At 43.3% G+C, this 17,396-nt stretch overlaps 1 long non-coding RNA gene across 1 annotated transcript; it reads right to left on the bottom strand.

Annotated features, from left to right (window-relative positions):
- Nucleotides 1-11,153: 11,153 nt before the first annotated feature.
- On the bottom strand, nt 11,154-12,864 carry LOC120586124 (uncharacterized). Its single transcript, XR_005648596.1, has 3 exons — nt 12,643-12,864; nt 12,533-12,569; nt 11,154-11,493 (listed from the first exon to the last, which is right to left on the bottom strand). It is a non-coding gene; the product is annotated as an uncharacterized LOC120586124 (long non-coding RNA).
- Between the last annotated feature and the right edge of the window lie 4,532 nt (nt 12,865-17,396).

The following is a 17,396-nucleotide window of genomic DNA, read 5'->3' on the forward strand; positions in this document are numbered from 1 at the left end:
TAAAAAAATAAAAAATAAGGGATTGTAAGTTGACAAGGTCCTTGCAATCTCTGAGGTCAACCAAAGGTTGCCTCGCCTAAAATAAATAAACAAATTAATTAATTAATTAATTTAATTAAAAGAGCCAGAATAAGAACACAGGAGGTGAGTTTCTGCAAAGGAAATTTGGGTGACCTAAAGAAAGGATGAGGGATTATGAACTGGCAAAAATGAGAGACGTCTATGATAGAATCATTTTCTGTAATGGCACACTCCAACAAAACAATTCGGCATCTCTTTTTTCATATCGATTTGGCAACCATCTGCTCAAAGATATTAATGTTCCCATCTCGGTTTGCATGTCTGGCCATAACGATGAGTTTGCACAACAATTCAAACAGAACAGCAGGAAGGTGGGGGGTGGGGCACCAGTTAGGGCAGAACTGAGAGAAACATAAGAATTAGCACTTCAATTTTTTTTTTTTTTTGCAAAAATGGTATTGGATGGATGGATGAATGGTGGATGGATGGATGGATGGATGGATGGATGGATGGATGGATGGAGAGATGATGAAGTATTTTTTTTATTTCATTGTATCATTAATCAGATTAAAACCCTGTTATAGTGAGCTCCATTAGAAAAACAGTTCAAAGGAGGTTCAATTAATAGAAACTCCTACTGCAGTGGTTTAAACAGGGGCTTACTTATCTCACCCAATTGAGCGCTTATGAATACATACATGGTGTGTGCCACAGGAATAATTTTTGTAGGCAGATCCACCAATGGATGTTAAAATTCATAGGCATATATTTGAGGAGAAAAGGATATTTGCATATTCTCAAAGTACGTTTCTCAAGATATTTAGTTATAAAGTGGAAAATAGTGACCTTACAGTGGAGAAACTCAGCAGATATCACCTTAATCAAGCTGTCAAAGCTAAGATGACCAGTAATAGACATATTGATATCATGTTCCCAGATAAAATGATGCAAAGAGAAGAGCATGCTATCACTCCTGGGTTATTTTTGCCAAAAAATACAAAACCTCAATCTAGCTTTAAGAAAACAGCAAATTCAAATTGAAGGGCCTTCTTCAAAATAACTTGACACTGTTCAAAAGTGTCAAGTATGGGAGAGACAGGAAAAGACAGAGAATTGTTCCTAGATCAGACTAAGGAGACATGACAGCTCAATAAATGTGAGATCTTAGATTGGCTCCTGGAACAAGAAAAGACCATTAGTGGGAAAACCAAGGAAATCTCTCTCAATAAAGTCTGTAGTGTAGTTAATAGTAACATACTAAGGTTAATTTCCTGGTTTTGATCATTTACGTGGTTATGGACGATGTTAGCATCAGGGAAGCTGTGTGAAGGGTATCTGGGAGCTCTCCTCTTATTATTTTGACAACTTTTCTTTCTAAAATTATTTCAAAATTTAATGTAAAAAAGAAAACCATTGTGTTGTATCTTAGTTAACTTATAAACCAGTTACCACCTCAGTGCAAAGGTCCATAGGATTTAGTGCCCAAATGACAGGTATAGACAAATGATCTTAGAGTTTGGTGGAAGGAGGGAGCAGTGTGGCCTCGATACTATGGATGTCTCTAGGACGGTCCTCAGGCAAGCCATGTGGCTTCGGCTGGACCTTGAAAGCATGGGCCAAGGGGTAAAAAGACTTCCATAGGGGACCCAGGCCAGGCAAAGATACAGAAGTGTGAATGAATGAACATGGCATGTTCTGAAGGCTGTCCAAAGTTCTTCCCAGGCAAAGAAAGGAACAGTGGGCTCTGATTTGGTCTAGCATTCTGGAATTTCAATCTTGATGTAGAAGTGGAGAGGTCATGGGACATGAAAAGTTGAGAAATAAAGGCAGCATCTCAAGAGAAATCAGTTATGGAAGAATAAGTACGAGACTAATTTCTGTGTTCAAAAGACACAAAAATAAGAATAAAGTCTGAAACTAAAAGCCAGAGCACACATGTCAGGAGAAAGCTTCTAAAAGGCACAAAGCTGATTTAGATCAGGATATCCTAGAGTGGATGTTTATTTGGAGAAGCAATGAGATATGATATGGGCTCAGCTAAGGAGTTGCGCTCATCTCAGCCCCAAGTCAACCAGACCCCCTCGACTTCAACGTGCATACGAAACACCCAGGAATCTTGTTCTAATGCAGATTCTGCTTCAGTAGGTCTAGGATGGAGTCTGAGAGTCTGCATTTCTAACAAGCCGCCAGGTGATGTCAGTGCTGCTGGTCCTCAAACCACGATTTGCGTAGCAAGATGCAGACCACTGGAGATGCCTGAGCAGAGGAAAGACACAGTGAAGACAATAGTTTAAGAATACTGGGAATATGTTCAACAAGGCTGTGCTGGTTCTGAATATTTTCCTGGCCTTAGTGAGAGAATATAGTCATAAGCAGAGTTCAGTCTGAAAGCTGAAGAATTTATCTGAAAAGCTTTATCAGGCATTAGCAGCAGTTTGAAGAGCAAAGGGTATCTGCCCTCTGGAAAAATAAAATCCAGAAGTAAAGCTGCAACGCATCTGTAACGCTGACTGTTTCAACAAGCCCGTTGAGCGCAGCTCTGAAACACAGTCAGATGGCCCAGGGCCTCCCAGGAGCAGCAGAGACCCAGTCAAGTGAAGATTCCCTAATCACAACCTCACCGCCACCAACGCCTCTGGCCTGGTCTGTTTGTGCGGTTAAGGCCCAGTGAGTCGAGCTTTTCCCCGTTCTTTTCTCCTGTCATCACATATCAAATCTCCTTTAAGTCCCCTCATCAATTCAAACATCCCGTTATCCAAGAAAAGGCTTCCGAGCTTCCCACAAAAACGCACCACCACATGCAAAACACAAGAGCTGAGAGGAAAGAAAAAAAAAGAGTTGATCCTTTGACCTTGCTTAGGCGCTAATTCAATCCTCTTCTAGGGGATGGATGTGAGTACTTTCTGTCCTCACCAGACAACTCAGGAATGCCATTTTTAGCAATCAATTGGGAGGCATTTTTATTTTTCTATGGATATCTAGAAGGCACGCCTTTCCCAAAAATGATTGCATTTTGTTCTACCAAATGAGCAGAGAGTGAGCACTTCCTGCCTGCACTGTGTGGTCACCAGGACACTGCCTCTGCCCTGAAAATGCTTCCAGTCTACTGGGATTGAAGGACAAGGTAAAACTGAAGCAAGTGCCAGAGCCTGCAGGTACCCAAAGAAGATAATGCCCTGTAGACTCTGGGAGCCGGAGAACTGGGAGGTAGACACGCCCTGAGAATCAAGGGCCACCAGCACCCATGGGATCGCCGATGCCGTGGGATGGCTGAGGTCCTAGGGATGTGGGTGGAAGCAGGAGGGTGGGGCCTGGAGACAGAGCCCCCGTGTGAATCATACTGACGGCCACTACCGCTGTGTCTTCCCCGATCCACCTAGATACGTACTGCTTGGTTCCTTGTTCTCAACAATTTAACTAACCTAAGCTAGTCGGAATCCAATTTTCCAGATCAACGACTACCTTCTTTTCTCCCCCTGCCGCTACACATCACTGCCTTCTTTATACAAAGAGGATATTTCAAGAAATATGTACATGACCCATATCTTTGCCATCCTGGATAGCTCATTCATTAACTTGGATTCATCACTTTCAATCTTTGGGGAATATTTGACATTACAACCTTATGAAGGAGAGAAAGCTTTGTCTTCTCCTTAGGAAAAAAAAAAAAAAGATATGCCCCTCCAAATGGGGTTCTTTGGCAATGGCAGCAAGGCAGAGCTCTCACAGATGCCGATGTGGGCAGTGTCCTCCCAAGAAACAGGAGCCTTGGCTTGGGGTCTTGGTGTCCTTGATCCCTGGTGGCAGGGCTGACTCAGATGCTCTCTCTCCCTCTCTCTGTTAGACATTTAATTTCTCCGACTTGCCTGGGTCTCAGTGTCTGCTGCAAGGAGGGAACAGGCTTGCGATGCCAGTGTGGGGTTCCAGACCCTGCCATGGTGATTTCATGCTGAAAATTAACTAATTCAACCCATCTGCTTTCATCTCAGTCTTGAGTACTTGAGGACGATGGGTCTGCACCTGAACTTGCCCTTGATTTGTAGACAAAATTCAGTGACGGAACCTGTGAGTTGACGCACAGCCCTTGGACCTGGTAAATTCGCCAGCACCATGACTTCTGCCCATCTGAGAAGCTACTGAGGAACAGACAGACAGCCCACACCAAGAATGACCTGGCCTCTTCACTTTTTTAACCAAGTCTTGCTACTTTGATCACCTGCCTCCTCTTTCCACAACCCCTCTTCCTTGCTCCTGAGCCTGCCATTTAATTGTAATTTAAATGTTGATCATGAAAAGCTGTCCTCCATGTACACCTTCTAGTTAAATCTTTAGGGATGGTCTTTTTAGACTTCGACTTCTAGACCGGGAAGAAGGTACACGTCATACGACTATGTACACAGCTTAGTTAAGCTCCTTAAAGCAGCATTTCGGGATACATTTTTGTGGGCTCACAGCTTAGAAAAACCAAACCCCCTAAATGGCTTTAAGAATGAAACCATTCTCAGATATGCAGTCAAATTAATTTATAAACATTTGCTCCCATTTTTTTTAACTTTCCCTATCCAAATGCAGAGACAGTAAATATAATTTGTGCAGAAATACATTGATGCTGCTGGGGTGAGGGGAGCTGCTGGGACACTGCCTACGTCCTGCTCCTCCCGCCCCCGTGAGCAAGCACACACAATGACACGTGATACACGGGGAGACACATGGAATCAGGAGGCAGCCAACGAGACTACAGCTGACATACAATCCACAGCAGCCTGCACAGCTGCCCCCCTTTTATTCACATTCCTGGGGTTCGCTTTGTCCTTCTGACAACTCCCTACACTTCTATCTGCCCAAAGGGTGGCCTTTCCCAAATTTTATCACCTCAACCTGTTGCTCAAGGCTACCTTTGATGTTAGGATAAATAGTCAATGGAGTGCTTTTGTTTTCTCTGTATCTTATGAGCACTACCTCATTTAATACTGAAAGAAGCTAACGAGAGGCAATCAGTTACTGCCATCAGAGTGGTTCCTATTAACCTGGTTAGGGTCACTCAGTTGTAAGTAGCAGAGCCAGGATTTAAACTCAGGTGTGGTTGACTCCACGGTGCCTACACTTGCTACTCTTCCCATCATGCCGTCTGACTGTAGGCAGTTCCATATGACAGATGGAAAGATGGGTTACAGATGTCGCCACCACCAAATGAGCGAGGAAGAGAAGGAAGCCGAACTTCGCTTTGCTCACTGCTGTAGCTCTCTGGCCGATGTATTCCTTACCAGAAATCGAGTGTCCGAGTATTTATTTGTAAGAGATGCAGAGCGATCCAGTAGGAAAAACTTTCGCCCAAGAACCAGAAGCTCAGGACCCAGTCAGGCTTTTGTACTGATAAGTTGGATTGACCATGGACATTGGTGTAAGTTAATTATACTCTGTGTTCTTGATTTCTCATGTGTAAAATGAGGATAAACAATATTTGCCCTACTTTCTTCTCAAGGCTGCAATGAGGATCAATGAGTCATCTATGAAATATGGCCAATGGAGTTCAGTGAACCCTCAGCTGATTTCTAACTCTGACATTCAGTGGGTTGATGACTCTTCTTGATTCATACCATGCTTTCCAAATAGCCCTTGGCAGCTAAGAAAACCCAGAAATGGGATTCCCCCACATTGAGCCATCTGCCCTCTCGACCAAGAGGAGGCTGGAGATTAAATAGCAAAGGATGTTCAACTGAAAAAAAAAATGGCAGAAATAAATTTAGAGAGGAGTAATAAACTTTATCCCCTCCATTATGTTTATCAATGAACACCATGTGTCATATGACATGCTGAAAAAAAAGCTGGGTTCAAGAAACAGTCAAGAGGGAGAGACAGACTTTAAACAAAACTATTCCCAAATAATTATTTAATTGGAATTGTGGTGTGCTGTAAAGGAGCAGGACCATTTATCAGGAGATCACATGATGGGGGAGGGTGTCTCAGGAGAATTTCCCAAGGAAGCGGCATTTCCAGTTAGTTCTCAAAAGAAGATCTGGAGTTAGTAGCGCATGGGAAGAGTCTGAGAAGGGGCGGGTGGGGAGAATGCTCTAGGTGAAAGGAAAGTCCAGTGAAAAGGTCTTTTAAAGAGAGAGTTCTTGATGTATCTCAGTTGCTAAAAAAATAAGCTGATTTGGCTGGAATTCTAATAGAGAGGGAGTGTGGCCTGACATGAGGTTTTTAGATATAGACAAGAACAGATCATGCAGGGTCTTAAGGGTCAAAATGAGGAATTTGAGCCGTATCCTAAGAGCACAGAGATGCCACTGGAAGGTTTTAAGCTAGAGGCTGTGTTCCAAGTGATTGTCCAGAAAGACCACCGTGGAAGCGGCAAGTCTATTAGAGGGTGTAGGAGTGGGGGCGGTGAAACCTGTCGGCAGATGAGTGTAGTGTCCAAGAGAGGACAGACCTGGGACCAGGATGGTGACCATGGAGACAGAGAAACATGGAAGGAGTTGAGAGGTCCTAAAGAGGTGGTCACTGACCGGGTGTGAAAGGGGAGAAAGAGGGATGTCATTTATACACTACACATTATAGCCTGCTGGGGTTGCGGGTAGCACGAGCCCCAGTTTCCAGGTGTACAAAGGAAGTCTCTGCGAGGCTGAGGAACTTATCCAGATTGAAGAGCTAGAAAGTGAACTTCGCAGAACTCTCAACTCTGACATCATAATTATTTCAGGTATGTAAAGGCTCTTGTCCCAAATGATTCACCCTAAGTGCTATCATTACTTCACGGAAAACTCAGTGAAGGTCTGATTTCACGCGTATTGAATTCCAACCACACCACAGCGAAGGCCATATGATGAGAAGGAACTAGTGTGAGTGCATGACATCATGGGCCAAATAGAGTCGCTATTCAAACGTGCACAGTGGACTCCTTACACAATCACCTAATTATAGTTCCTGAGGAAGCACCGTACAATATCACACTGTACAGAAGCCAATGGATAATTGTCAGTGGGCCAGACGGTCCTTTTAATCTGAGTTGATATTTGGAAGATAATGTGTAACAAGTTCAATGAAGTTTTTGTGGTGGGGCTTTTGGCTGAACAGGTCATACATCCTTCATGTCCGAAAGAAAGGCCTGTCCAGCTTGTGAGCTGAATGGACTCTTCCAAATTCTGGAACTAGCACAATTAAAAATGTAAGCCTGACCTTAGAATCTTCTCTCCTCTAGTCCCAAAGAAAGGGAACAAAGAGGTCATGAAGTTCACGTAAATATGTGTGTATGCGACACGCAACAAGACATTCGCATACCATTGCTCTTCTATCTGCACTGACCCGGGGTGGTTTGGCCAAGACAAACTTTGATTTCTTTCCAAATATGGTTTTAAGGACAATGGTTAAATAACTTCCCTGAAGTCCCATAATTATGAGTCAGAGTTTGGAAACTGAGACTCTCCGAGCACAGGGTCAGGCTGCCTCATGACCAGTGTGAGCTCACTCACACGCACGTGCACAACGAGGACGAGCTTCGAAGTGCTGCTGTGACAGTTAAAACTGGAGAATGTCACACAGGGCTTGGCTCATGGCGAGAACTCAACAAATGGTCCCAATTATTTCCAATAGAAGGGCAATACAGTACATGAAAAATTCGAAATAAAATACAAGTGAATATAAATTATATGACTATTATACTCTGATCTGCCCAGAAAGTCTGAGACTGGCATTTGAGGATCACGCACATATTTGAGCTATCATTTAACATAAAGCAACAACCAACTGCCATGCTCTTAAACCATTCAATGTCTAAAATCTTACTGGTCCTATTAGCCTCACTCAGCTCTCCCTGGATGACTCATTCTTTTTCATGATTCTCCCCGTACTTCAAGGTCTTGCTATACTTTGAAAAATGTATGCAATAATGTCATCGCTGCTTCCAACCTAGCCTGGGTTTTTCCCTCTTTTGGTTGACACGCTTATTGAACTTGTTCAATTTATTTGTGCCAGATGCGGCCCTAGATACTGGCTCTACTAGCAAGTGGAATGTGCGGTCATTGGCATCACGTGGTTTGCATTCAGGTGGGGAGAGAGGACTGTAAGCCCCAGTGAGGATGTGATGTATTGAGAGCTATGAAAGCGGTGCAGCAGGCCCCCTTGTTCGTGGTTTTGCCTTCCTCAGTTTCAGTTCCCTGCAGTCAACCGTGGGCCGAAATTTTAAATGAAAAATTCCAGAAATAAACAATTCATAAATTTGAAATTTCCTGCTGTCCTGAGTAGGAAGAGGAAATCTTGCGCCACCATGCTCTTTCCTGCTCCATCTGCTTGGGACGTGAATCGTCCCTTTGTCCAGTATATCCACGCTGTACACGCTATTCTGTTAGTCACTTAGCTGCCATCACGGTTATCAGATCAGCTGTCCCGGTATCACAGGGCTTGTGTTCAAGTAACTCTTATTTTCCTTAATAAACACACCAAAGCACAAGAGCAGTGAAGCTGGCAATTCGGATACATCAAAGAGAAGCCATAAAGTGCTTCCTGTAGTGAAAGGTATGTTTAGGATTCGGTAATAGCTGTGGTTTCAGGCATCCACTGGGGGGTCTTGGAACTTACCCCCCATGGATAATGGGGACTACTATAAATTCCGACTGTAGGGGGAAAAGAGGGAGAACCACTGCCTTTGCTCCAGAGGGAGGGGTATTCAAGGAGAGCCTGTCTTTCTTTCCACTCCACCGTCTCGGGAAAACCCAGAGGAGGTATCAGTACGTGAGCCCACTAGCCGGTGCAGTGAAAATGGGTTTATCTGGGTGATCGTGAGGAGGGAGAGCTGTAGACCAGTGGGAAACAGCACCAACTGAACCCACCACAATTTAGTCCGACTGAGTTCCCTTTTGGACAGACACAGGAGAGAGGTGATGCCGGCCTCCTCGCAGCTGACGCAGGCCCGGCCGGCATCCAGCCTCTTCTCCTCACCTCACCCCACTCTCTTCAGTGGATCGCTTTCTGTCGCCCTATCCTTAGCTCCTGCCACCCAGAAATATTTCTCCAGATGGGAGGACTGGCAATCAGCTCCCATCCCTTGTGTAATCAAATATCTCACCCTGAAGATAGGCTCAGATTCCCTGGCCTGCACTCAGCCCTCCGTTTACAGCGTGGCACAGCCAGCCGGCCGGCCGGCCGGCCAGCCCAAAGGTTTCTGATTAAAATGAACAAGTGTTTCTCTAGGTGCAGAACGATTTCTTGGAAGAGAAACAATAGGTTCCTCTAAGGTTGGCTTTCAGGTCTCACACAGATAGGCCGTTTGTGAAGCAAAGGCAATCAGGCTGGTTTTAGAAAGTACAAAGAGATGTATTATTATTAATTATTGTTATTATTATTTAAGCTGTACTGCTACCTTTAGCTGTTCTGACTGTGAAGAACTTAGAAATGTCTCTGGAATGGCATTTAATAGTTGGGGGAAAATCACACTATCTTAATATGTTGGACCGCCAAAAATAAAAAATAATTTCCTGTCTCTCTTAGTTATAAAAATTTACCTAACTCTCTCCAGATTGATCCCACTCAGCACCATGCTATGGAAATGTAAATAGTTCTGAAAATAAAACAGCTTTTATCATGAAAAATTTTAAATAATCATCCCAAACTCCAAAGCCGTTTATGACTGAACACGTCCCCTGCTCCAGGAGGCAAGATGGCATGGTCCAGCCCAGAGGCCACAGACTTCGTGACCTAAATGCAGTGGCGATATTCAAAGTATTTAACAGCCATAAAAGACTCAGAGTGAGGACTAGTCAGCAAATGAATGTGAGACTTAGCACTGGAACAGGGAGCTGGAGGCCTTTGATGCCAGATGGAACCTCTTCATAGCCAGCTTGTAAGGAAATGGGGCTTGGGGGTACTGTTGGGGAATGTGCCCCGGAGCAACGAGGGGCACTGAGGGAGCTCAGGAAAGCTATGTAGCAACAGAATAGGAAGGTTTCATCAATTTAACAACTGGTTCAGGCGTACCAGTGCACGCCCACTAAACACGGGCCCTGCCCACAGGGAACATGTAAGGACCTAAACGAGGGAACAAGCTGGCTGAGAGGTCAATGCCCTGCCTGAAGCGACAGCCATGACTTGGTTCCAGCCAATTGCTGCTAGACTTTCTGATTTTTCGTGAGAAGCTAAAAATCTGTATTTCATTTTTGCAAGTAACACACTTTAAAAACATCATGCCGAGTGAGCCAAACCAAACAGGTCAGCAAGTGACCATTTTACTAGCTCTGGTTGACAGTGAACAAAGGGGTCAAGGCCACCTGGATCCATGGCTCCCACAGAAACATGAACCTACCAAGTTATTTCAAAAGCCAAAATCTGTCCACCCTCAAAACCCCTGCCCTGGTTCAGACCACCCCATGCCTCACCTGCATCACCACGACAGATTAAACTGGTCCTCCCTGAACATCACGGACATTCTCCTCTTCTATTGTAATGACTGCACATCTTACTTGTTTGTGGCGGTATCTACAGGGCCTAGCATAAAGTTTGGCAGCCAGTAGGGAAAGAAAGGAGGCAGGAAAGTTTTGTTCAGCTATCTTCAGTCCCTTTACTATTAGGTCAAACAGTAGCACCTAATAGTGAAGTGTGGTACTATAACCTAGCTTTATTTGACTTAGAAGATGCTCACTTAATCAATGAGGAAATAAATAAAAATGTGATATCTAAAGATTTCATATAAAAGAGAAAGCTCAAAATTTAAAGATGAAGCAAAAGTATCAGTACTAGTTATGGCCACCATGTTAATTCTTTCTCTTAAACTCAACGATTAAAGGATTTTTTAATCATAAAAACATAGTGCCAATTCTTTAATAATAGTTTAGGAAATTGAATTTAAATTTTAGAAAGTCGTCCTATAGCCATTTCTCCTGTTACAGTTCATTCCTGAAAACGTATGTATTTTGCTCTTAAAAAGAAGTCGTCCTGGTTTCCCAACAATGTGAACATACTGAACTGTACACTTAAAAATGGTTAAGATGGTAAATTTTACATTATGTGTTTTTTACCACAATCAAATAATTTTTAAAATAAATGGTCCTCAGCCGCCCTCTTTCTTCAAAGGTCTTTATAACGGAGAAAGCTGTGACCAACACAAGATAAGGAAGTACTAGGAGAGAAATTGAGGTGGTGCTCACACCCTTGGCCCTGGCATTCCATGCTCCAGTCTTAGGAACGGCTGTGCCCAGGGGGAAATAGATGGTTTGTCTCTAGTTGTTATGATCCCATCCTGCCAGGGTATTCATTCATTCAGTAGGCATTTATTGAGCGCCTATAACTAAGGCTCTGAGGCTATCATGAAAGCACAGTCCCATGCGCCATCAGAAGTTCAGATGGCCCCGAGGAGCCCAAGCCTTCCTGTAGCTAGAAATGACCTCCACTTTCTTCACTTCTAAATATGAAAGCATCCAACATCTCCTCGTTAGCTTCCTCGTCGCCACATCCTGCTCTGACTGCAAGAGGTCCTGGATTTCCCTTAGGAAGCAAAGCAAAAGCGGAAAGCAAAATGAATGGTGGAAGCCATGGGAGTCTGTATGCGCCCAGTGGGCGAGAAAATGGGAACAGGTCCCACTGCCATGCCTTCCCCACGCCCTGAGCCTTCTGCTTTCTGCATCCCGGGAAAATCACTAAGAAGCTTTCTCATCCTCAGGCTGGCTCCTGGGGAAGATACTCGTTCATAAAACCTTCGCATTCCCAGTGGGTTGGTGGGAGTTAGATCGAAGGATATTAGGCCCAAAAGAGAGGTTGGAGTTAAGAAATCTCATTTTATAGTTGAGGAAACTGAAATTCCAAGAGATTAGTAAACTTTTCAAGCTCACAGCTGATAATTGGACAACTTTGGACCACAACTCAGTTCTCTCACCATAATCTACGCCAAGCATGGGACACCTGCATTAAGAGAGTGGAAGTAGACTGTTCAGCTACAGCTGGTCCAATTTCAGGCTCTGGTCACATAAAAGACTTAAAGGTTTTATCTGGTCATTTTACACTTCTTTTTGCTAACTCTATGGATTAAGGTAATAGTGGTAATGCCTATATCCAATAGTCAGTACCAATTGTCATATGAGACTCCATGAATTTTACACAGAAAGACAGGAGGGCCTACCAGGAAGACTACCATGCTGGTGACTGGACTGTTCCTAGTCTAGTTTCGTGAGAACTTGGGAAGATAAGAGAGCAAAGAGATAAAGACCATCAGGACCAAATTCATAAGACTTCTCTATAGCCAAACACTTTGGCGAGGCCTCCAACCATGTAGATTCTCCAATGGCCAGTCTGGAGAGCAAGACCCTGACTTTAAGGTCAGTTCTCCAGCTAATGAGATGATGGATATCGCTGTTGGCTCTGGAACACATCTCTGTGCCTCAGCATCTTCATGAGAGAGATAATTTATTGTGAAATTCTAATGAAGTTATTGTGAAAATCAAAGATAAAGTGAAAGTTCTTATTAAATTGTATCTAAGTTTAAGATCACACACTTTTTACCAGCATTACATCGATCATCATACGGTACCTTTCCTCTTAAGAACTCCAAGTACAACGTCCTTCACCTACAGAGAGAAAAACAGAGGATTCAGAGGTTGCAGCTCCTGGTGGGTCTTCTAAGATCAGGCAGTCATTCACCTCAGCCATATTGCCGTCAAGGTCTTGAGGGCACCTGAGGCATCAAGTTTCCCAGATTTACTCAAGTTCTAAATCAGAAGGAACATGAATACTCTATACTGTCTTGAGAAGTGTTTCATAGGGCAGAGTCCATGACCTCTTGTTTCAGAGTCACTTGGGACACTTGTGACAAATGCAGATACCTGGGCCCTGCCCCAGGAACATATTGAATCTGAATGACTGAGGGTGGGAGCCAGAATTTGGTATTTCTAGTAATTGTCCCCAGATGTCTCTGAAGCGGTCTAACATTTTAGAATCGGTTTATCCTGATATTAGATCATCCTTTTATGTCAAGACTGTACACTGGAAGGCTGAATCCATAGCGAGTCTTAACCCAGAGAGCCTCCCTCCAGGCAACATTCTTTCAGCAACTTGTAAGACACCACAAGCTGTCAGAATGGGTGGTATAGAGAAGGATATCACTGACGGCATTTTGGATTTCTGAAGGGGGAAGGGTCCAGCTTTCACTTCCCAAAGAATGGTGGCTTCAACTAGTGGCTGAGCAAGAAGTTATTAATGCAGCAATGGCCACAATTATGTCCTATCCAGACAGAGGCTGCCCAAGGGCATGACTTACGCCCAGTCATGGGTTTGACTTTTGCGGGATCTCTGGTCTGGCATTTTTCTAAGACCAGATCACTTTTCCTATATCTGAGAGCTAACAGGATATTTATGAACAATGTCCATAAAATGCTACCATGGGGGTACAGAAACTCTTGATGCCAGGGTTTAGCCACACCTGCTAGTTTAAATCTAGTTAAGTCCCTGTCCCTCGGTTTCTTTAGAAACAAAACAGAAACTCTCTTGCTGTCCTGCCTGTAAGAGGCACGGCCAGCAGAAAGAACCAGGGTTGGCAAAAAGCTGAGTGGTACAGAAGAGAAACCTCAGCCCACCCTCAGATGCCTCCATGGCTCTGGAATTTTCAGCCTCGTCTGAAAATCAAAATGGATTCCACCTGCTGTGGCTCATACTCCGAGTCTTGCCAAGCAGCACACCCAAGGAATAGAACCAAAGGGAAGCCAGCTGCCCCTTCTAATCCTATACAAGTCCTTCCGGTGTTTCTGCACTTGGCCTTTCACCACTCTGCAACTTTAGCACACTCAAATTCAGCAGCCCTACTGCCCGCGTTCGCTGCCCTTAGCCCATGTTGGTCTACTGACAACACTGGCACTGTCGGAACCCACCAGGGCCTTTGTTCACTGGCACCAAGGCAACAGCTCGTGTGCCCCTCCTTGCGGCCCGCCGCATTTCCCTCTCAGGCGGCCCTGAGATAGCACTCCTTTCAAAGCAGACTTGAAATTATTGGTGGTTTAAAAAAAAGAGCAAAAAGAGAAAGAGAGAGATTAGGGAGACTAGATAATGACTTACACTCAAAATCCTCAAAAATCTAAGGTCTTTAGTGAGGCCTCCAAATATTTGGATTCTCCAATGTTTATTTTTTAAAAAAGAATCTGAATTTTAAGTAGAAGTCTCAGATTAATGAAAAGACTCCAAATGATTAATTATGGCTGAGAAAGTTAGCAAGATAAAATGGAGAAAATGATTTCGGTTTCTGTGGACTGCGTTTGAAAGACATAATCCAGATCTACCTCTAAAAGTCACTCGAAGGCCAGTAGAAGCCAAACTGTGAGAAGATTAGTCTAGAATTGCTGGAAATTCATTTTAATTAGGCCAAATTTATGTCATACTAGAGCGAGTTATATATACTTTATGGTATATTGGTCCTTTGCATAATCATAATAACTGTCACTTACTTAGCCATTGGTTAAGTCTTTTTCTTACATTAATTGTCTCATTTAATCTTGAAAACAACGCTATGAATTAACTATTAATTTCTCTGTTTTATATATGGGACATTGAAGTTCAAAGAAGTGAAATAACCTTGCCCAAGGTCAAATACATAGCAGAGCTGGGATTCCAGGCTAAGTTCGTCTCATTCCAATCAGTGGCCCCAATGAGTAGCAGAGCCAAAGGAACCCTGGGCCGCTATCAAATATTCTCATCTGTAAAATATTGGGCACAGAGTAGATTGTCTGTAATATCCTTTCCAAGTCTACCAGTCTCTAATTACAGCTTCACTCTTTTCACATTATTTTAGTGGCCTTTGCTGCTTTTTCTGGATTTTATGACACATGGTTGGTCATAACTATAACTTATGGAGTGCTTAGTCCTTGATCTCCTCAGCTTCCAATTACAACAGTGTTCTTATGGGTAAAATACAATCCGCTTCACAAGTATCTGCTTTGCCACAGGCTACGTGATGATGCAGTCACCAAGGCACACTGTGGCAAGGGAGAGGGACTGCTTGTCAGACATCTCCAGAGATAAACGTGTAACATTTGCTTGTTTATACTGCTGTCTTCTCATTATTTTACTCTTATGATCCTCTGTAAAGGCAAAAACTGAAAGCTGACTATCCATAAATTAAAAAAATAATATTAATTGCTGTTGACTGTTTATAAGGACAAGGATCTTGGAAGATACAAGTACATCCAAGCACAGCTAGGTTAAGACCACACATCTGGCCCAGAGCAGAGTCACGAGTCTCATCTCCAGGCCAAACATGGTCAGGCAAAAGACAGAGGCATCATGCGTGACCCTTCTGGGGTTTAGCCAGACTTGGAGCTGGATGAAATAAAGAATGTGGCCACTGGGGCAGATCAACAGGAGAAAGGCTCAGGGGATGGGTCACAGGCTAGTCTCTAATTTGCTGGTGGGGCCATAACTGTTGGTAGGCACCGAGCAGGTAAGGGCTGGATTTCAAAAGTAAGGTTACAAATTTTTGAGGTGAGAAATAAATTTGCAACATATTCTTCAGGACTCTCTTGTTTCAGATCAAATACACATATGCCACGATACAGCATTTCCAGTAAGTACCCTGAACCAGAATCTCTGAAAGCCTGCCTTACTCCTACTGGGGGTGCCTCCGAAAAGAAAAGCAGAAACAAGAACTTCTGTGTATCATTTTGTTGTTTTCGCAAAGTACTTTCACATTTGGATCCTCATAATATCCTCTAGGAGTCACTGAGGCTCCAAAGAGCTTATGTAATTTGCCCAATCAGGGATTTTAACCCAGGTCTCCTGACTCCAGAGCTTTTCTCTATGCTACATACCTCTGAATAATAAGATCTTTTTTTCCACAAAGAAAAAATACCTTATTATTTTTAAAACAAAATAAGGGGAAGAAAAAAGTCTCTGTACTTTAGAAGCAAGATGGCTGCTGGCCATTTATCATGGTTGACTTGCTGTTTTTCATAAACAAGAAGCAGTAGAGTCAAAGGGAAAGACCACATGGCACCCATTGAAGTGAACACGATACTTTTTAATGCTGGGGAGAAATGAGGGCAAAGAAGAAACAAACAATATCAAAATAGCCTATGAGAAATGCAAAAGACAACTTTCCCACTTTCTAAATTTGGATAGGTTATGATGATGTCACCACCAGCATCGTGAGGGTCATAGAGTTGAACATGGCCAACAGGAGGTAGATTGGGGTCCCAGTTGGCTCCATGGGAAGCTTAATCAACCCGGACCAGAGCCCACCTAAGATAACCTCAGCCAGATCTTGAGTAACTTCCACACTAGATGGCAACCTTTCGAACATACAGAATCAAATTCTCTCTGTGGGTAAAGTGTCCTATTTGCCACCACAATGATTCTTAATTATGGGGTTGATATAAATTTGAGTTTGTTTTCAAAGAATATGCCCTTCGTGAACATTCCCTGAGATACTAATAAATACCCACAAGAGCCAACAACTATATTAACATTTCATAGTTTGCAATTTTCTCTCTCTTTGAACCATACTCCTCTGGATGTAGGTTGGGTGATTAATATTGCCCCTATTCTACTTATGCAGAAACTTATGAGGTTCACAGTTTCTATGACTTCCCTAAACTCACACAATTACTACATGGCAAAGGAGAAACATGAACCCCAAATGCCTGACTTCGTATTTCATGCTATTTTCAAGATGCTGGCCACACCAATGATTAAGTTTCTTGATTAATGTTGTAAATATTCTGCTATCATGTGTTTATCTTTTGCTATGGTCGATCAACTTCAGAGATCTGAGGAGCAGCATCAGACATCTGGTCACATCAGCTCTGTCGGGCAGATCTGAGGAGAGAGTCCAGTTGTCCCCCACCCATACTGCAAAGTGACTTGTAAAGAGCAAAATCATCATCAGTTATTCAGCCATGGACGTCTCGCAATAAAAAAGGCTGTGAAGAAAACTTACTCATAGGCTTACAACCTCATGGATACTTTAGATTAAGAGGCTACAATGCCAGACATCTGTTTTTCCCAAGGTTGGGGGATAAGATCAAGTGTAGAAGCCATAGCAGTTCAAGAAACCACGTCTAACCAAGTCAACTGAAGGGGAAAACAAGGAAGAGGCAGCAACTCTTCTGCCTCAAAGGAACTAAAAGAAAGGATATTACAATTATTTCCTTTAGCTATAATCTCTGGGCTTGTCCCAAGTGCTTCCTGACAATCTTCCCATCCTATACTATAAAATCTGTCCCCTTACCTCCATCCCACCAAGAAAAGCCATGTGATCTCACGATCTTAAGACAGATTATTAATGAGTCCCTCCTAGATACTCAAAATGTAAGCTGAATTAGCTGGCTATTGCTGTGTAACAAATTATCCCAAAACTTAGTGGCTAAAAACCACCACCGTAATAAATCCACACTGACAGTTGAGGCCTGGGA

Source organism: Pteropus medius, unplaced genomic scaffold, assembly GCF_902729225.1.
Source record: "Pteropus medius unplaced genomic scaffold, Ma_sr-lr_union100, whole genome shotgun sequence".
Classification (NCBI taxonomy): domain Eukaryota; kingdom Metazoa; phylum Chordata; class Mammalia; order Chiroptera; family Pteropodidae; genus Pteropus; species Pteropus medius.